This window comes from Plecotus auritus, assembly GCF_963455305.1.
Source record: "Plecotus auritus genome assembly, chromosome: 8".
NCBI lineage: Eukaryota > Metazoa > Chordata > Mammalia > Chiroptera > Vespertilionidae > Plecotus > Plecotus auritus.
Window position 1 is genome coordinate 165887226 of NC_137782.1, and position 20886 is coordinate 165908111.

A 20886-nucleotide genomic window follows, 5' to 3' on the forward strand; every position below is an offset into this window, starting at 1 on the left:
TATTGCAGTTCCATTTCCCTTGTTAAGCAAGTTTTTATTTTTCCCAGCATGAAAAATATGCTGATTGTTTTTAAAAATCTGGAGAATCTGCAAGTAGCAAGATGACTACGGCTAACATTGTGGCATTATTTTCGGTTTTCCTATGTTCTTTTTTTGGTTTTTACATTCTTGACATCATAGTAAATACATCCCTGATGCCTTTTAATTAACCAAGTTTCCTTCTGAAAAACGATCCTCTCAAATAACCGAATTCATGATACTTTGTCACTTTAGAAATTTTGTTCTCAGCCTCCACAGAAGTGTTTGGCATCTTTCCTGATGGTTTCCAGGGAGGGTTCCCTGTCACCTCTTCCGCCAACCCCACCCCAGCACCCAAACACGTACGGGCTTTCCCAAGACAAACAGGCTGTGCGGTTCATAGCTGGGCAGAAGGGAGACACGAACCTGGGGGGCCGGGGGGGGGGTGCGCGGTGAGGGAAAGAAAGAGGATGGGGTTGGGGAGCGCAGGCAAAACCCGGGAGCCAAATACAAGCTGGGCTCTCCCCATAGACCCCTCTGCCCAAGGACGTACGATGAGCACACGGGTTAGTGCCCTGGAAAGGCGTGTGTCTGATGCCGATAAAAATGGAGCAAAGACCGTGTTTCTGTGGCTCCGATTTGGATGCACCGTTATTTCACACCCTGGTGCAGGGATCTCTTATCTAGTTGCACATGTTAGGAAATCATCCCCACTCCCATTTGACAATAACAACACACAGAGAGAATTCCACAGGGTTTTCACTTTTCTACCCAGAGCAGCTTGACACAGCCCCAAGACCCCAGGAGTGATTCCTCACCCAGGCCCCTCGCTCCCGCCTCTCCTCGCCGGGTTCCCGATGCTCTTCCCACGCCTGAGGTTCTGGTCCAGCCCTGCCTCTGCCTGGCGAGTCTCCGGTGGCATTCCTCTTCTGAGAGCCTCGCTTTTCCAAACTGTGACCCGTGCCCAGCATTGGGCCCTCAGAGGAAGGTCACCAAAGGAATATAACCAAAAGGTGCGGAGGTCAGTGCCCCCAGGGGCACACGGTCTGCTGGGGACCCTGTGGAGCGGGTATGTGGAGAACCTAGGCCAGGTAATGCCCACAGGTGGGCTCTTCCTGGAGGACGAGCTGGGTCTGAGCTGGGCAGAAAGATGCGTGAGCCTTCTAGAGAAGGGAGAGGGCGAGGGGACCGAGGCTGGCCTTCGCCTGGCCGGAGAGTGGCCCCTGGAGCCAGCTGACAGTCCCTCCGCCAACAGTCCCTCTCCTACTCTCTAGTCATGTTGGAAACATAGTTCCCTGTGCCCCGTGGGCAGGCGTGTCTCATGGGGCCCTGGCTTGCCGAGAGGGAGTCCACACTCCATTTTGTTTCCTGTCCCATGAGCATCAGCATTGTGGGCTCTGTTGAGGCCGCCAAGCATGGTCGTGGGGCTCACCCCCCGCCCCCCACTGTGCCACTGGCCTCTCTCCAAGGTGAATTCAGAGCAATGCATCCACTAGAAATCACCGTGCAACCCCAAGCTGGGTCGTCCAACAGCCTCTCACAGGGGAGGGCAGATTGTCCGCTGGATTGAACGTGAGCTGGTGGACTTGGGAAGGGGACCAGGGGTACAGAGTGATGCTACCGAATGGAGCGGGGGAGCCCATCATCAATCCACTGGCCCTCGGGGGTCCTCCTAATCCTCCCTGCTGCGTGGGGCTTCGCAGTGACCACAGCCCACCCGGACCAGCTCCCCTGTGTCTCCACTGCGCTCCAGGGCGCACCAGCAGTCCGAGTTGTCATCTCCCACACGCTCCCCACCTGCACTGTCTCCGGCATGCGGTGAGGACTGCCCGGGGATGGGGAACTAGGCGAGGCAACTGAATTCAGCTTCCACACCAATGAACTTGTCTGCGTTCCTGGACGGCAGGAATTACCCTCCCACCCCCGACCCCTGAAGGCCTGTTGCGGGCGGCACACAAGGCAGCAAAGTGACTATCAGTGGCACAGAGGCGGTCACTATTTCCAAGAGATGAAGCGACTTGCCTGTGATCTCCCCATTTCCAGGCGGCCCTGCTAGGGTATTGAGCCCAGATCTCCAGTGGTGAAGGTCGTGGCTCTTAGCGGAAGGCCTCACTCTTCCGTGAGATGAGACGCTGCCCAGAAATGTGGGAATGGGGACGCGGGTCTCAGAGTCAGATTACAGATGCACAGAGAACGGGTCACAACAGAGTGCGCAGTAACCGCAGTGGGAGACAGACCAGTGCTCACGCTCCTGTCTCGGACATGTCAACCAGCCCCAAGGCTCCACGCCAGAGAGGAAGGGACGAGCTGGGGACTGGCCACCGCAGCCCACTCCCTCCCCCACAGGCATGGCCAGTCTGCAGCTGAGCACCTGAGCAGGAGACGGTGCAGACACAGCTCAAAGACATTGACCTTTCGACCATCAGCAACTTCCTGTCCTCCGTGCAGAGCCACCCAGCAGCCTCCTGGTAGAGACGTGGCTTCCCGGGTGACGTGCCCTCAGGGAAGACATCTGTTCAGCAGCAAGCATGTGCATCTGGCCCACCGGATGTCATATTGTTAGCGCCAATCACCAAACCGCCACTACCTGGAGACCGTTCACCTCTGGGGGTGCTGCCAGTCAGTAAGACCACCCCCAGCACGGAGCACTCGCGTGATGACCACACCCTGCGGGGACACTCCCGGTGGCCAGCTGCCATCCTCACTTCCTGCTGGCTGTCTCCAAACACAGCACCACCCAGCGTCCGTCCATGGGAGGATGGACAGAGTGCGGAACCTGCCACGGAATGCTACCTCGCAGTAGAGAAGGGACAACAGGGACACGTGTCAGCATGGATGCAGGGGAGACACGGTGTGCCGAGCGAAGCCAGCTGGTGCAGAACACACACTGCCCGTGTCTGTGTACACGGAAGTCAACAGCAGGCAGAGCTAACCTGTGGTGATGGACATCAGAAAGCACTTGGGGAGAAAGGGGTTGATTGGAGAGGTCACAGGAAACCTTTTGGGGTGATAGAAATGGTTTATATTTTGTTTTGGGTGGTGGCTACACAGGTATATACAATGATCACAACTCAGTGATCCGAACACTTGAGATTTTATTGTATTGCCACGGTGATTATACCTCAAACAAAATAAACAATGTCCAGCGAAGGGCTAGATCCATAGCAAGTGCTCAATAAGTATTGAACTGTTCAAGTAATGCCTTCTCTGCACGCTGCACGCCCCCCGCTCTCCCCAAAGCAAATTGCTTAAAGAATGAGGAGAACTGGTTTGGAATATATTTAGAAGTCTATTTTTTTTATAGTGGCAAAGATATGTAACAAAACATCATTTTAACCATGGAAGTGTACAGTTCAGCAGCATTGGGTGCGTTCGCATTGTTGTACAACCGTTACCACCACAGTCCGTCCATCTCCAGAACCTTCCCATCTTCCCCAATGGAAACTGCGTACCCATTGAACAATTACTCCCCATTCTCCCTTCCCCAGCCCCTGGCAGCCACTATTCTACTCTGTCTTTATGAATTCGACGTCTCCAGGTACCTCATATATGTGGACTCCTACAATATTTCACTTAGCATAATGTCCTCAATGTACATCCATGTTGTAGCATGTTTCAGGATTTCCTTTCTTTTTATTTATTATTATTATTATTTTTAAATCCTCACCCGAGGACATGCCCTTATTGATTTTAGAAAGGAGGAAAGGAGAGGGAGATAGAGAAACATCGACTCCAGAGAGAAACATCGATCAGCTGCCTCCCATATGCTGGGGATCCAACCTGCAATCCAGGGCATGTGCCCTGACGGAGAATTGAACCCAAAAACGTTTGGTGTACGGGACAACACTCCAAACTAACTGAGCCACACTGGCCAGAGCCAGAATTTCCTTTATTTTTAAGGCTGAATATTATTCCATTGTGTGTATAAGGCAAATTTTACTTATCCACTCACCCATGGATGAATACTTGGGTTGCTTCCACATTTTGGCTGTTGCGAATAATGTTGCTATGAATGAAGTTGGGTGTATAAATATCTATTCAAGTCCTTGCTATCACTTCTTTTGGGTACGTACCCAGAAGAAGAATTGCTGGATCATATGGTAATTATATGTTCGTTTTTTTAAGGGATGGCCGTACCATTGTCTATAGCATTTACACCATGTTACATTCCCATGAGCAGCCCATGAGGACTCCGATTTCTCCACATCGGCACCCACACCCACTATTTTCTGTTCATTTTTATAATAGTCTCCTGACGCTGTGAAGTGGTAGCTCACTGTGGTTTCCATCTGCACTTTCCAAATGATCAGAGTGGAGTAGAGCATCTCTTCGTGTGCTTATTGGTTATGGGTGTATCTTCCTTGGAGAAATGTTCAACCAAGTCGTTTGCCCATTTTTCAATCAGGCTGTTTGTTTGTTGTTGAGTTGAAAGTAAATACGTTTTGACTGTAACTTTGGGCAGGACTGGGACCGAGTCTTGCCCTCCACGCTGTTCCATGCTCAGTCCCTAACTGTCAATCTCACATGCCCTACACCGGTCCCCACACCCAGTGGCCCCCTGGTCACACAGGAACAGAGAGCCAGAGAGGCCAATGCCTCGCCCTTTTCCTCCGACCATAGAGACTATCTCTGGCCTGAGTGTCTAGTCCAGATATCAAAAACTGTTCCTGAAGACCAGACATCCTGGGAGACACACCTGGAATAAACACAGCTGAAGTGACAGCTCTCGAACGGTGACTTCACAGCTCAGTGAGTGCTCACGCCACCTCACAGCCTCCCCCAGGAATCCTCTCCAGCAAGGGCGGCTCTGCAGATTCTGCAGAATCTGGAGACAAGCTTTATATTCCTGGGGGGAGCCTGAGTGGGGCGGTGGCCCTGGATGCCCTCCTCACCGGGATGAGAGGGAGAGGCCTGGGCACGGGCAGGCACTGCCAACCAGAAACCCAGGGCGGGGCCCTGCCACAGCCTGACGGTCTGTGTATCTTTATCCCAGGAAGGCAGTGGCTCAAGCTGCTTTCCTACTAGTGGCTGCCCACGACCTTCCCTTTATGTCCTGTCACCGGTGCCTCCCAGGTCACACAACCCACTTCCGCTCCCTCCAGGGGCCCCTGCACTGCCAGACTTCTCCTTCAGACCCTGTCAGGTACCTGGGCCCGGGGAGATGTCCCTTTAGCTCACATGAGAGGCGGTGACTTCCACGAAGCATGGTTTCCATGCAAATCATTTTTCTCCTCTGGGGTGAAAAGGAGGAAATTAAAAAAAAAATCTCACATGAGGACATGTTCATTGATTTTTTTTTCTTTTTTAGAGAGAGAGGCGAGAAGAGAGAGAAGTGGGAAGAGGAAGAGAGAGAGAGAGAGAGACATTGATGTGAGGAAGAAAATGGGTCAGTTATCTCCATACATGCCCGGACGTGGGATCAAACCTACAACCTAGGTATGAGCCCTGACTGGGAATCGAACCCGTAACCTTTTGGTGTATGGGATGATGCTCCAACCAACTGGGCCACATGGCCAGGGTGAAAGAAGAAAATTGTAAATCTTAGTGCCATTTGCTTGTGGAGAAAAGCTGTTTTCCCACTCACGTGGAGCAATCCAGGTGTTTTGTTTTTTTTTGCAAGGTGTTTCCATAGATCCTACACTGAGAAGCTTTGGCGCTTCCACTTGGCACACGTTGGCTTCAGCAAGAAATATGTTCCTTCCACAGTTTGAATATTATTCAAGTTGTGATGATTAAAGCTGGTTGGAACAGCATGAACCGAAAAGATTACAGCACTCCTCTTACAGCGGGCTCTTCAGGAGCCGGATCGGTCGGACACACACACACACACACACACACACACACACCAACACACATGCACACACAGAGACACACATGCACACACACACATGCCCACAGACACATACACACGCGCACACACACACACACTCTCTCTCTCACTCCCTCTCTCTCTCCCCGCCCCCCCCCACCTCCAGGTCTCACCGACCCAGCTTCCCAAGGTGGGGCTTACACTTCCCAAACCCCGGGGCCCTTGCTTTTAGTTCAGAAAGCCAGAATTAGAGCATGGTCATCTTATATTTCTTCCCTTCAAGCAAATAAGCGAATTCAATGGCAAAATAACATACCCCTTGTCCAGCCTGTGTGGCTCAGTGGTTGAGCGTCAACCTATGAACCAGGAGGTCACAGATGGATTCCCGGTCAGGGCACATGCCCGGGTTGCTGGCTCAATCCCCAGTGTGGGCCATGCCGGATGTAGCAGATCAATGATTCTCTCTCATCACTGATGTTTCTATCCCTTTCTCCCTCTCCCTTCCTCTCTGAAATCAATAAAAATATATTAAAAAAAAGAATAAAGACAGGACTGAAGTTGTTGGAAAACAGTGTTCTCGCCCTTTCACGGTGGACCATGTCATTTCCAGGTGCTTCGTTTTATTTAAAACAATGCTTTTGTGAAATCCCCCAAATTTGAAAATCTGAGTGGGGCCATCCCTTTGCAAGCAAGCATGCTGTGAAGGACGAACTCTGTGTCAGTTCTCAACAGTGTCAAATAGAGTCAAGTCATCACTGGAATGAAGAAGCTCCAAGAAAACTAGTTTTCAAAGTCTCAAGTCATAAACCCTAGAAGATTCCATTTAGATTAGTTAGAATTCACCAACAAGCATATTTAGCAGATAGATGGCCAAATGTAGCATCTAAAACTCCACACAACGAAAATCACGAGCAGATAAGTGCATAGCCACGGAGTGAAGGAAGAATCTAAAACACAGGCTCTGATGTCTGTCACCCAACACTGTCTCACTGTCTCCGGACATCAGCCTATCCAGGCAAACGTTTTTATTAACGATGTTTGTGCCAGGCACTGTGCTAGGCTCCGGGGAGGCAGGAGTGAACAAGCCCAGATTAGTCTTCAGTCATCCCTGGATATATCCTTAATCCTTTCTACTTTGTTCCTAGTCTTTAATTTGCTACTTATTACACTGGCTCAATAAGGAAACAGATGCTACTCAAGCATCTACAAGTTTTTCTCATTAGCCTTCTAGGAACCAGAGTAAATGGAAGCAGGTGGGCAAATCCAAAATGATGATGAATGTCGGTCAGACCTGGTAAATATTCTTATTTTAGCTCACCTTCCCTCCAAGAGAATTATTTAAAATGTTAATTGGCACAGACAAGGCAGTACCTGGTACATAACAGGCAATGTGAAGTGGTGCCTGTGCACTGAGACCTGTCTGTAGCATCAGACAGACACACACACACACACACACACACACACACACACGTACACGTACACACACACGTACACACAAACAGACACACACACAAGTACACAGACACACACACAAGTACACAAACACACACACACAAGTACGCAGACACACACACACAAGTACACACACACACACAAGTACACACACACACATAAACACACACACACAAGTACACAGACACACACACATAAACATACACACACACACACACAAACATACACACACGGAAAAGACAAGACAGACAGACTAGTAGCTGACAGATCTGGGTTCAAACCCAGCTGGACACCGTGGTGAGATCTGGGGCCTGGCCAGTTGATTACTTTTCTGAGTCTCATCTTCATTTGTAAAATGCGGATTATCCCTCCCTCGCAGTGTCCACATGAGGATTAGAGGTAATGTATGTAAAGTACTAAAATACAGTGGGCAGCAATAACTGGAAGCTATTATTATTGTTATTATGATATTATTGGGGCTTGATACAGGTTTGGTGATTGAATAATAGGTGGATTAGCTGACCTCTAAAATCCACGTCAACTCTAAAATTATGATATGGAAAATGGAATTAAAAGTTCACATATCAAATCCACAAGGATATTTTTAGCTGTTGCCATTGTGATGCAAATCTCTTATGAGTTTCAGAGTAAGTACTGATAACAAGACTCACAGAATCCAACAGGTACACACTCTGGCACACCGCGAAAACGTGTATGAGCACATTTAACAGGGTGGGTGTCTACGGCTTCTCAGATCTTAAGGGCTGCTGCTGCCTCTTGTATTAGTACCCCTTTACCTAAGCTCTCCTTTCTAGAGCACTTTCTAGAGCACTTCTCCAGGCCAGCCACTGGGATGCACACTTTATCAGGGTTATGTCGCCCATGATTATTCCCTCCATTTTCATAAAAAGAGAGAGAGAGAGAGAGAGAGAACGAACCAGACCTAGTAGTCGGTTTGGCTCAGTGAATAGAGTGTCGGTCTGCAGACTGAAGGGTCCTGGGCTCGATTCCAGTCAAGAGCACATGCCCAGGTTGCGGGCTCGGTCCCCAGTGTGGGGTGTGCAGAAGGCAGCCAATCAATGATTCTCCCTCATCATTGATGTTTCTGTCTCTCTCTCCCTGTCCCTTCCTCTCTGAAATCAATAAAATATATTTTTAAAAAATTTTTTAAAGGAGAGAACCAAAGCTTACTGAGATCAAGGATTTTTCCAAGGTCACATAGCTAGTAGGCACCAGAGACTGGACTTCAACTCTGACACGAAGCCCATGCGTTTACCCACTCAGCAATTCCACAGCAACCGGAAAGCCCTAAAAGCAAAGCACCAGAGATTGGAGAGACTCTCGAGGAAATGTACACACAGAAAAGGAAGAACGAGTGTCAGTCACATCTGCCGCATTCTTTACCTGTGTGCTGTTAATGGCATTATCACCCAATCTCTTAAAAGAAGATCAATGTAATAGATCAGGGTAAAAACTGTTAGAATACAGCAATCCCACTTCTGGGTTATATATATATCCAAAAGAAGTGAAAGCAGGACCTCGAAGAGATATTGCATGTCCATGTTCATAGACATGCCCTGTAAGATTCCACTTACATGAGGCATCTACAGTCGTGGAATTCATACATAGAAAAGGGAAGAGGAATGGTGCTTGGCAGGGAGCTGGGGAGGGGAAGTGGGCAGCGGAAGGTTAATGGGTGGAGAGTCTCAGTTCCCATATGAAAAGTTCCGGCTAGCCACTGCACAACAATGTGAACGTTAACGCCACTGAGCTGTATGCTTAAACATGGTGAAGAGGGTGAATTTTATGTTCAAGTGGTGTTTTTTTTAACCACAATATGAAGAAATAAAGTTGGCGGAATATATATATTTGTATATATGTGTGTATATATCCTTTAAAAGGTCAATGATTTAAACATTTCAAAACTCTATACAATAATGATAAAAACTGACACGTGTGGGGTCAATGACAGCCTTTAAATGTTGGAGAGTTTGACATCTTGGCCCAAATCCGACTCCCTATTGTGACCATCCCGGACCATTTCTGCTCTAGCTTCTGATTCAGCATCGGCGGCTGCCGGCTAGGCGTCTCTGGACCACCTGCATTTCACGCAGGTATCCTCTCACGGGAAATGAGAAATCTCCCCCTTCTCACCCTAAGGGTGGAAATGCCCCAAGATAATCACGTTTCCTTCACGAATAACAGTGTTGCTACTTCCAGTGACCAACTTGCCTCATCCTAATTTACAGCTTCAAGTTCCCTGTTCTCGAGTGCTTTCCTGGGAAGGAAGCGCAGATTACCTTTCTGCCCTGGGACTCTGGGGAAGGTGCGCGTGTGGCTGTCCGGGGCAGAGCCCCAGAGCTTGCTTTCAGAATGGTCCTGATCTCAGTAATTCTGATCCAACGAGCAGGCAAAGAATTGACACAACGTTTCCTTCTTCACCAAAATTGTGAGGACCACTTCTATGGTAAATGTTCTTCAAATGGAAGTACTTTCCAAAGATTGTTACTGAATATATATATTGCATATTAGGAAATGACCCTGATTTCCCAAGGAATTACAAATGGCATCTTCTGCACAAGCTTCAAATACTCTTCCAGTTTCTGAACACTTGGGTCTACAGGTAAGTTTTCTGTCTGTAAAGAGAGGTGGTGTTCTCTAGTCATCCTACACGGTTTCTCCTCAGCCACCGCAACCATCAGCTGGATTTTCTTACCCACAGAGTTTCTTCCTCCCTCCACCCCAAAGGAGGCACTTAGTTGACTGATTATAGAGTCACAAGGTTGGCAAGAATTCCACTCCTCCATCTGACTTTGAACGTAAGTATTCCAATTACTTCCCCTGATCCTAATGGTCTGTAGAGTACTAGTGCTTGCCGTGATATTTCTGAAGTAGACAGGGTGCGATTAGCAGGGGCCTGTATCCTTAGGAAGCAAACTTGAAAGCAGGTGAAAAATTATCACTCAGTTTAAGCAAAACTGCCTGTTCAGTGAGCTTGCAAGGTTACTATGATCCCAGGGACACGCTATGTAGTGGATAAATGTGTGCTGCACTTGAAAATCCTCTGACGCTCCCCAGCCTTCTGTCTTTGGCTGCGACTGGAAGAGAAAAGAACCTAGAAGGACAGGCCCGGTCCAATACATAAAGTCCTCAAGTCTGTTGGAGCCAGATATAACGGAAAACATACAAAACTCCTTGAGTCATACGGGGTAGGGAAAAAAGGAAGGGGAGAAGGAAAGAAGGAAGAGAGACTTTTAGTCAATTCTGCCAGGTTGGATTGACGTCTCTGGGCCATAAAGCAAGACAGCCTTACCGTACTCGTAAGCCTGCAGAAAGAAAACAACACAAAACAAAACAAAACAAAACAAACCCTCATGCACACATACACGTCAAATGAGATGCTAAAAACCTACATTGGCATCAGTGGTGTTATTTGGGTCTCTTACAAAAGTTAACTCCTTTAAAACAGTGTGTGATGAGGATTAGTGTGAACTTTTGGGAACTAGAAGGGGAAAAAAGGAAATGCTTTCAATGGGAATGATTTGCAGCCAAATCAATTGATAAATGAACGAAAAGAAAAAAACAAAAAAAACACAAAGACGGCACATGTGAAACTGATGCCAAAGATTTATAAGGTTGACTAAGTAAACAAAGATGGAATGAGTCACCATGGAAATGCATGAATATTGAAATAGGCAAGATTTGAATAGACTAATGATATGCCTCACTCAGACTGACAGGTGCGGAGAACAACGGGAACAGGCAATCCACACCAACAGCCACACTTCTAACATGTTTATTCCTAGAAAACAGGAGCTGGACTTCAAAGGTTCATTTGGTCAGAGCTTAAAAGCAAAATACATTTATTTTTTCATCTTAACGGAAGGGACTCAGTTCTCATCTACTTGAAATACAGGAAAGGCTCCATCCACTTGCTCGCTGGATACCAGGAGCTACAGTTAGCGGAAGTCATTCTCTCCGGCTCCCCTCGGCTTTGCGGCCACAAACCTCTCACACAACTGAATTCTCGGTCTTGCTTATCTCTCACATCGAGGGACTTGAAGTATGACCACCACTCATTAGAAACATAATTAAAAGGACACAATACTAGATTCCTCCCCCCATCACATACAGATGAAAACCAATAACCCTTAATCTATTGGTTACCATGGCTACCATAGGATATTTTCTTTCTGTACAACTCCAGGTATTTCGTTTGGATTGTTGCCTGCAGATGAAAGTTGGGAGACCTATACATTTCCGTGAACTGTGCTAGAAATGGAGAGGTGGTTCAGAGGAAAACGTTTCCCTTAATCGTGGGCAAATATGGTTTATTAGATGCTTGTGTAGAAAAGTTATTAAAAGTGGTTAAATGCATCAGCCCATAAACCAATTTAAATGCCATTAAATCCATAGAGAGTTTAAGGGCACATATGCTAGTAATTCCCTGATCTTAGAGAAGGATGATAAATCAAGTGGGCTTGGAACAACGTGTGGGTCAGAGTCTATATTCCTCAGTGGCGCACAGCTCCATTCCTGTATAAACACCTGGATTATGGGACTTACTCAAATCCATCCGTACCCAGCAGTCTGTAAAGTATTCACCTCTGTTATCAGATGGTTTTGATCTGCATCAGGATGAACTGTTCCCCACCACCCTCCCTAAAGAGTGAAAAAGTTAGCTCTACATACCCCAATACATTTTTTAAAAACACCAGAATGAAGTGTACTAGGTAAGTCTAATGTCATTGGTCCTAAACCGAAATAACTGCTGAACTCTGCCCTCCCGGGGCTGAGTTAGAGATAAGACCGGAGGGCAGGGGAAGAACTCTGCGGTGACTAGATGACTCTCCAGAGGCTGAAATGAGGGTAAGGACAGCTGGGGACAGGACAGACCTCACTGCACGAAGAGCCGCAATCCCAGCGTAACTGCACTGACAGGAGGCTGAGCACGCAGCAGCGGAGCCTGACAGTCCCCGAGCTGACAGAGTGGAAGTTTCCCCGGCAGCAGCAGCAGCTCCGCGTCCTCCGTGGTGCGGTTCCTCCGCGCCCGCTGAGGTCTCGCCTAATGCTACATAAATACCTGCGTCCCCGATTCGCCCCGGGCGCGCGTGGCGCAAGCACGGGGGGGGGGGAGACGGGGGGAGGGAAGGAAGCAAGCAGAGCAGCGGCGATGGCAGAAGCTGGGGTTCCTCACGCATCAGCATCCTTGGGGACCCGCGGGAGGACCCGCAGATGGACCGTGTCTAGCGTTGGGTTCCGGAGCCCGGGAACGACCCCTGGCTTCTCAGCCAGAGGATCCAGGCATCCTAGAGACTCGGCTTTGCCCTCATCGCCTCCTCTGTGACCACCGCGGCAGGCGGCAGCGCGTCCCCGCCTTCGCAGCCAGCGCAGACCCGACCTGCCCCGGGAGCTGCCTCGGATCTACCCCGGATCTAGCCGGGCTCTCGGTTCTGCTCTCTGGGCGCCAGGGGAGCGCACCCCTCCCTCGGGGCCGGCCGGGGTAGGAGCTGCTCGGAGCCCTCACCCGCGCTGTGATCGACCGCAGACAACCCTCGGCCCGCTCCAGGCCCCGAAAACCCGGAGGTGAGCCCTCGGCCACCCCGTACCCCCGCGCAGTCGGGGTGCGCGTCCACACTGTCTATCCCACACACAAACAACCCCTCCCTACCTGACACCACAGCCTCACCGTCCGCGTGAGCTCTCCTTTCCGCGTCCCCGAACACGGCGGCACCTACTAGGTGCTGAGGGAAGGGGGGGGGGGTCACAGCAAGGTCTGTGCGGGTCCCCTCCCCATGGGTTTCGAGCTCCTCTACCTCGAAAGTTACTTGGGATGAGTAAAGAGACCGGGTCCCCAACTGCGGGGTGAGGACGGGAGGGGGCAGGAAACAGTCTGGCTGCACGCAGGCTCACACCTTCCCAAAGGGCAGGGCGCCCGGCCGCCCCAGGGTCCAGCCCTCGGTGCCTCCTCCTGGCCCCCAGCCGCCCCTGCCCTGGGCCTCTCCAGGGAGGTGGCCTGGAGAGGTGAGCGCTCTGCCGGGCCCAGCCAGGGGGCTGCCCGGGGCCGGGGGTCACACACGCTCCCAGCATCCCCGACCGCCGCGACCCTGGCTCGGGGCAGCCCCCGGGCATGCACCCCGGGGGTATGAAGTTTTTTCCCCCTTTCCCTTCTGGAGTGGCGCAGGCGCACGGGCTCCCGCAGCCTGGCGAGTCCAGACTCCGGAGGCTCCTGCGCCGCCGCCGCCGCCGCGGGAGCCGAGCCTTGCGTTCCGGGCTCTCGGGCCCCGCTCCCAAGCCCGGCCCGGCCCTGCGCACGGCCAGGACCCCGGGTGCGCGGCGCCGCTTCCGTGGAGCTCGAGCAGGGCTCTTACCTCCTGCCGCGCGGCTCCGGCCCCGGCCCGGTGCGTGGCGAGCCGGGGATCGCGGGTGGGCGCAGGCGGGCTGATGGAGAGCGCACGGCGCCGGCGGGGAGCGGGAGCGGGGGCCGCTCGGGTCCTGGCCGGGAGGAACGGATCCAGGTCCACCTCCTCGCGTTCCTGCTCTCCGCCTTCTCCCCCTTTCCTTCTTCTTCTTCTCCTCCGCCGCCGCCTCCCGGCAGCCCAGGGAGGATGCCCGGAGAGGGAAGTCAGTCCTTAGCTGTCAGCGGTGCGGCGACGCGGCGCGGCGCGGCGCGGCTCTCACCGAGGCGGCGGCGGCGGCGGCGGCGGCGGCTCCGGCAGCATCGCCCCCGCCCTCTACCCGCAGCCGCGGCGGCCGCGGGCTGGGCTGGCTCCGGGCTCGGGCTCGGGCTCCGGCTCCGGGCGGGGGCTGCGCTCAGGCGCGGGAACCGCGGAGGCTGCAGGCGGGCGCTGCGGGGCCGGGGCCGGGGCTAGAGCTGCAGCGAGGTCCGCGGCGAGGAAGGCGGCGGCGCGGGGGCTGGCGCGGCCGCGGCGCGGGGACCATGCTCCCTTCTGGCTCGCTCCGCTCCGGGTACCGTCTGCTTTAGCTGCGAGGGAGGCGGGCTTCGGCGCGCAGCCAGGGGCGGGCGGAGCCAATCGCGGGCGCCCGAGTGGGCGGGGGTGGCGGGTAAGGGAGGCGGAGCGCCACTGGCCGGGCACCCGGCGCTGCTCCCCGGGCCCCAGGGATCCCCCGCTGCCGCGCGCCCGGCTGAGGCCGAGTGCTGGCGGGTGTGTCCATCCGTCCGTCCGCCTCCCCCTGCTGTGGCTCCCGGCTCGGCGGCCGCGCCCGCAGATGCGCGGCGCGTGTCTGGGGAGCTCGGGCCCGGCCTCCCGCCCCTGGCCCGGGTGTGGGACTGGACCGAGGCGGGCACCGGCTGCTCCCAACACCTGAGGAAGCTGGCAGAAAAGTTTGAGAAGGAGTCCAATGGTCTTTCAGCTTCCGCCCTCCCTCTGACACTCCAGCCACGGAAAGGAGCAGGGATTGTCCAAATCTCGGAAGAACCGCGGCTGGTCATGCAGATCCCGAACACTGGCCCTCCTTAGTCTGTCCCCACGCCACTCTCCTCGCTGGCCTCCTGTTTACACTGACCCTCCTGCGACCCCACGGCCTCTCTTGAGGCAGCACCTACTCAGCCCACACCAGCCTTGCCCGTCTGCGCTGACTCACCCCCCTCCCCAGCCTCCCACGTGGTCTACACTTACTTTCTTAGTCCTACCAACTCTGTGTCTATGCTTGCTGTCTACACAGACCCCCACCTGCAACCCTAATAGGAGGACTGGAGGCCCGTGAGGGGCCCAATGCAGGCTTTTCCTTTCCGCCAGAACTTTTCATTCCAGTCTTCCCTGCCCTGGTAACTCTCTAGGTCTTGGTTTTATTCCCGCTCCCCCTCCTCTTCCCCCTCATCTGGTTTTGAATTTCATTAGAAATATCTGTTACCCCCATTTCCCTTCTCTCTCCTCCCCCCCCCCGCCCCCGCATCTAGATGTAAAGGCTAATGGGCTTCAGCCCCCCGCTCCCACCGCACCCCCTCCACGGCCTTTGGCCATGCCGCTGAGGTCTGAGGGGTGTTGAGTGGTGTGTGTGTAGGGGGGCAGGGTGTGATCAGGTAGGGAGCCCCTAGTTCTGCAGCTCTGAGAGAAGCCGGCCTGGGGCTTGCTGTGCAGACCCCGCCCCACTCGCCAGGCCCCGCCCATATCTACCAGGCTCCGCCCCCACCCGCCAGGGCAGCCTTAGGACTGGTGGTGGTGGTGGTGGGGGGGTGTAAATCCCTTTCTCTCAGCTCAGGGCTGTGATATCTGAGTGCAGGCCTCTGCTCTCCTTAGCTGTACACTCAGTGCACGGATTGTGTCTTCTTTAATATCTTGTAGGAAGCAGAGTGCAGTGTGGCGGCTGATAAATAATAAATAATAATAATCTACTGAGGGTAGCGGGAGGACTGTCAGAGAAAGGGAGGAGGACGCCAGGGAAATGCCCATTGGTGTCAGAGTAACTGCGTTTCCTGAAAATAAGAAAAAAATCTAATGAAGTTTTGGAGTGTGAAGCCTGGGCGAGGGGAGGGGACCCAGCCAAGCCCTGCAGAGAGGAATCCATCCCTGACCACGAGGTCAGCCAGGAAAAGTGGTGTGTCCTGAGGAGGAGGTGACAGCAGTTGCCTTGAAGGGGGAGCAGGGGGCAAGGGCGGGGGGGGGGTAATGGGGGGGTCAAAGCTCGCCAAGGATCCTGGAACCTGAAGGGGACCAGTAGATGTGGTTTGAATGCTAAGTTCTGAAAATGGTGCAGGCAAAGTAATGTAGGCAGGACAAGGGAAAAAGAGGGATCACCTGGGATTTTGAAAAGATACACGGGTAAGGTCTCAAGCAACTCAAGGCAGAGCGAAGAACAAAGGCACAGGTGAGTCAGTGTCCATTCATGTCCCCTGAAATGGTCCACATGGACCCACCAGCTGTGGGCATTCAGACCCACAGGTTACGGTCTGGAGCAGCACAAAAGGCAGCTGCAGGCAGTATGAAAATGTGTCTAAGGTTTGCGGATCTGGGATGGGTTATGAGCAGGCAGTCTGAATCAATCACCGCGTCTTACAGATCATTTTGAATGATGCTCAAGTGAAAGAAGGAAGTATGCATCCAAGAGTCTTTCCTCAGCTCCATCTCAGTGCAGGTGTAAGGATCCTCCCAGTTCTGCTGCTGGCGATGTCAGGGTAGCCAGGCTGTGCTGACCCCACTTCCACACAGAGGAGGCCCTTCTCTGGCCTCAGGGGTGCCCCCCTGGAGTGTGGCAATGCCTCTGGGGCTGGAGCTTGATAACAGCTCACAGGGGGAGGGGGAAGCTCCTGGGAAGAACGAGAAAAGCTGTGTGAAGTGGGCTCGTCTACCCTGTCCTTACCCCACCCGTCTTTCATCTCGGAGCCTGAATGCAAATAAGAATTTCCAGAGTTTGAAGCCAGATCTTCCTCTGCAGTGGGGCTCTGCAGAGCTGGAGTGTTGGGTGTGGACCCAGCTCTTAGGAAGGGATGCTCTTGACGCGAGCACAGCTGTTCAAGTCATCACTCCCCCCCATCCCCCCGCCCCGGCTCTCGGCGACACACACTGGCTCTCCATGTGCTATGGCTCTCCTCTCTTGCTGGGGTCTGGGATGTGTTCTGGGTTCGTCACTGCCCTGCTCTGTGGCATATGGGATATGGTCCATGCTTGGCACCATCTCACTCCACAGTACACGGGATTCGTTGGGGGTTGCCCGGGGAAACATCTCGGCTCTGGTCAAAGATGTCACCACAAAGCACAGGATCAGCACTGTGGAGTGTGCTTCCCAGTCCTGACAGAATGCCCCAGTCTGGGCTCTGGCTCAGGACTGATGTATATGCTCCAAGCAGATGGGCTGTGGAGGAGTGCACTTGCGATGCACAGGGAAGTAGACTGGAACGCTCCGGAACATCCAGTCCCTGCTCAGATCATAGACCAGTCTTGGTGCAGCCAACCAGACACGGGCGTTGTGCTGGAAAGACTCCTACTGTCCCCTAGAGAGGCACCCGGGGAAGCCACGTCAGGCCTGCCTGGGAGTGCTCCCCACGCCCCCTGGGGCTGGGATGGACTTTGCTCCTTATTTGCATTTGCAATAATCACCACAACAAAACGATCATTTATTCAGTAGCTACTACATGCCAAGCATTCTACCCGTGATATCTTATTCATCATCATGGCCACCTGTGGAATTCGCATTATTGGTCCCAACAGCTGAGTCCCAGAGCGGGTCGGTGGTCTCCTGTAATCACACAGCCGGGCAGTGCTGGGCTGGAAGTTGAACCTGGCTGCTTCCGAAGCCTGTGGACTTTTCACCACACTCAGCGAGGGATGCCACTTCTTTTGTAGTTAGCCCAGTGCCTTTCCCTTTGAGTGGACACAGTGGAGGCTGATTTTGCCTTTTATCAGCAGCCAGGACTGGACCAGAAGTGGAAATCAGTCTTAGAATCCAGAGGACTGGTGTTGAGGCGGGAAGAGCCTCCCTTTGATTGCTGACCGCACAGGTCACTTGGAAGGGTGGACGGCTCATCAGAAACCCTCCGGTCTGAGAGGACATGTGTTTCAGGAGTGTAAACAGAGCAGGAGCCAGCTTCTCTGCCGGTTGGGGTTTTGTCTTTCTAATGTCATGCTTCACGAAAACCACCCCCCTTGGGCATCAAAAGCATTAATAAATTCCTACAGAAGTCATTGTCCCTCCAGTGGTTAATCAATCCATAAAAATCTATTTAGCACCTACTGTGTGCCCAGCTTTTCAGCCCCACGGCGTTGATTAAAGCAGGAAGTCAGAAGTCCCAGCTGCTGACTGTTCACTGCAGCCGCCCTGCTCTGTGATCCGTCACTAAGGCACATGCTAACCAATCTGCCGTTTGTGGAGAACCGCTGGGCGCTCAGCTCTGTGCTGGGTGCTCTCGGAAACACTGGGAAGGTGGAAGGTGGTTTGCACTCTGCTCAGTTTCACCTGCCTGTTTCTTAAAAGGGACCGAGGCAGCCAAATGCAGTACCTGGTTCTTGTTCTTGACAGAGTTTAAGGCAACAGGGATTGTTGTCAAGAAACAACAGCGTGGCCCTAGCCGGTTTGGCTCAGTGGATAGAGCGTTGGCCTGCGGACCAAAGGGTCCCAGGTTCCATTCCAGTCGAGGGCACGTATCTTGGTTGCAGGCTCCTCCCCGGCCTGGGACCTGGTCGGCTCGTGCAGGAGGCAACCAATGGATGTGTTTCTCTCACACCGATCTTTCTGTCTTTCCCTCTCTCTTTTCCTCTCCCTAAAAATCAATGGAAATATATCCTTGGGCGAGGATTAACAACAACAACCACCACAAACAACAGTGTGCTCACTTGTGGAGTGCAAGGGATGCTCTGAGAGCCGGGCGGGTCAGGATGTCTTCCTGAGCAGGCAGGTCCAAGATTGGACCTGAGGAACCCGCAGGAGCCAGAGGAGAAGGTAGGGGCCTCCTAGGAGGGCCGAGGCTGTAGATCCCTGGGTGGGGGGACTCACCTTGGTATCATATTTTCTGAAACGCCACTCATTAGGGTGAAAATTAAAGTGTATTTACCTGCTTTGCCCAAACCAGTGAGCTCTGAGGCTCTAAGATGCAGAAGGAAACTGGCGGTGTCTTTTCCTCGGCATTCCCAATGGCAGGCATTCAGCATCCTTTTCTCCGCCGCTTGTTTGCGGGTGGCGGGAGTGTTGATGAGGCGGAGCCAGAAACCATTTTCCTGGGTGGTTCAGACCCCCGGACCAACAGGAAACACTGTGGCGGGGGAGGGGGCACTTGCCCAGAGCAGCATCTACTCTGCCCATTGATAACAGGACTCTTCAGCCCATGGGGGTCGAAGGAATGGGTTTAACGGGTTGGTCAACACATTATTGGGTGTTGAATTGTCCACTTTCCTTTTTGATGTTTAAGAAGAAGCCAGTGGTTTTCTGTGAGAAAGTGCAAAAGACCAAATGATGGGAGTGGTAGGTTGTAAGGAAAAGTGTGAGTGAGAGGGGGTTCTTTCACTCACTGAAGCAGGTCTGCTAAGGGGAAATTTAGGGGACTTAAAAAATTATATATATATATATATATATATATATATATATATATATATATAATTGACTTCAGAGGGGAAGGGAGAAGGGAACAGAGAGAGAAACATCCATGATGAGAGCGAACCATTGATGGGCTGCCTCCTTCATGCCCCCCACTGGGGATCGAGCCAGCAACCCGGGCATGTGTCCTGACCAGGAATCGAACCGTGACCTCCTGGTTCCCTAGCTCAGTGGTTGGCAAACTCATTCATCATCAGAGCCAAATATCAACAGGACAACGATTGAAATTTCTTTTGAGAGCCACATTTTTTAAACTTAAACTTCTTCTAACGCCACTTCTTCAAAACAGACTCGCCCAGGCCGTGGTATTTTGTGGAAGAGCCACACTCAAGGGGCCAAAGAGCCGCCTGTGGCTCGCGAGCCGCAGTTTGCCGACCGCTGACCTAGGTCAACGCTCAACCGCTGAGCCACACGGCTGGGCTTCAGGAGACTTTTGAAAGGAGACTGAATGCTTACAGTCCTTTGCATAAACATATTCTTGAGCTGTTGTTGAGATAAAGAGGTAAGGGGCCTGCCTGTTCCCTGTTTGACTCCAGAGCCCATTGGCGCCGCGGTCTTTCAGCAGAACTTGGGGCAGGGCCATGCCATTCTGAAGGCCTGAATTGGGCCAGAGGCAGGACGATGACCACCCATCAGGGCAGGTGACTGTCTGCCCTCTGCCAGGACTCAGGCTGCCCTGAGTGTGTGACCTCCCCTCGGGCTGGGAGGAGCGCAGCAGGAGGCAGGGGCACTCCGGGCAGAGCCCCAGGCAGCGAATCTCATTTCCATCAGCGATGGAAGGAACGCAGCTCTGTCTCAGGACGTACTGTTCACTTCTATATCTCCAAAGCTGAGGCTGCTGGCCCTGTTCACAAGCACAAGACAGCACCCCACCAGGGAACTCGGTCCCTGTTCTCTCCAAAGAAGGAGTTGCTGGGAATCAAGTGTCAGGCACTCTCGGGGGTGGTGGGGTGGTGGTGGGGGTGGGGGGTGGTGGTGGTGGTGGTGGGGAGTTTGAGATAAATCTGTTTTCAGCACGAAGTATCTCATGGTCTCTGCGATGGTGGGTCCTCTGGCATATGTGCCCCTGTATTTCATCTTGGCGTTTGTTCCTGCTAGAATCTGTGAAGCTGCCTACCCTTTCTGTGCAGTGGGTCCGTCCGGAAAGAAGAACGTGTGAGGTCCCGCCCAGTGGAAACGGGATTGGACACATTGGCCCAGAGGCACCAGTCCCCAGGGAACCGGAGGCAACAAGGAAGGGAGAGGCGATAGGGCCCACACTTAAGGCGCCTCCTGAATATGTACGAAGGGTCTTAAAAGAAAAAAAAGCCAAAGTCTGTGATAAAAGTCACCATCTGGTCCAGGTGCATGTTGCTGTAAGAAAATAGCAGAGAGGAACATGGAAAATGATAAAGCAGGAGGATGTGCTAGTTTGCATTACAAAAGGATGCACGGGTTTCCCCTCCGAGAAGCTTCCCCCTTTGATATTTAATCTGGGGCTGATTTATTAGCAATTCCGTTCATAGGCAACTAGTCAGAAACACATACATTTATCATTGTTTATTTAAAACCTGTCTCCT

The 20886-nt window shown here is 52.5% G+C and overlaps 1 protein-coding gene across 2 annotated transcripts in view; it reads right to left on the reverse strand.

The window, feature by feature from the left end:
* The window catches only part of KLHL29 (kelch like family member 29), a 273992-nt gene extending 259754 nt beyond the window's left edge, over positions 1–14238 (reverse strand). For both annotated transcript variants that reach the window (XM_080684248.1, XM_080684247.1), the window contains exon 1: positions 13651–14238. The gene's annotated coding sequence lies outside the window, so the exon portion shown is untranslated. The remainder of the gene's footprint in view (positions 1–13650) is intronic.
* Positions 14239–20886: the final 6648 nt, after the last annotated feature.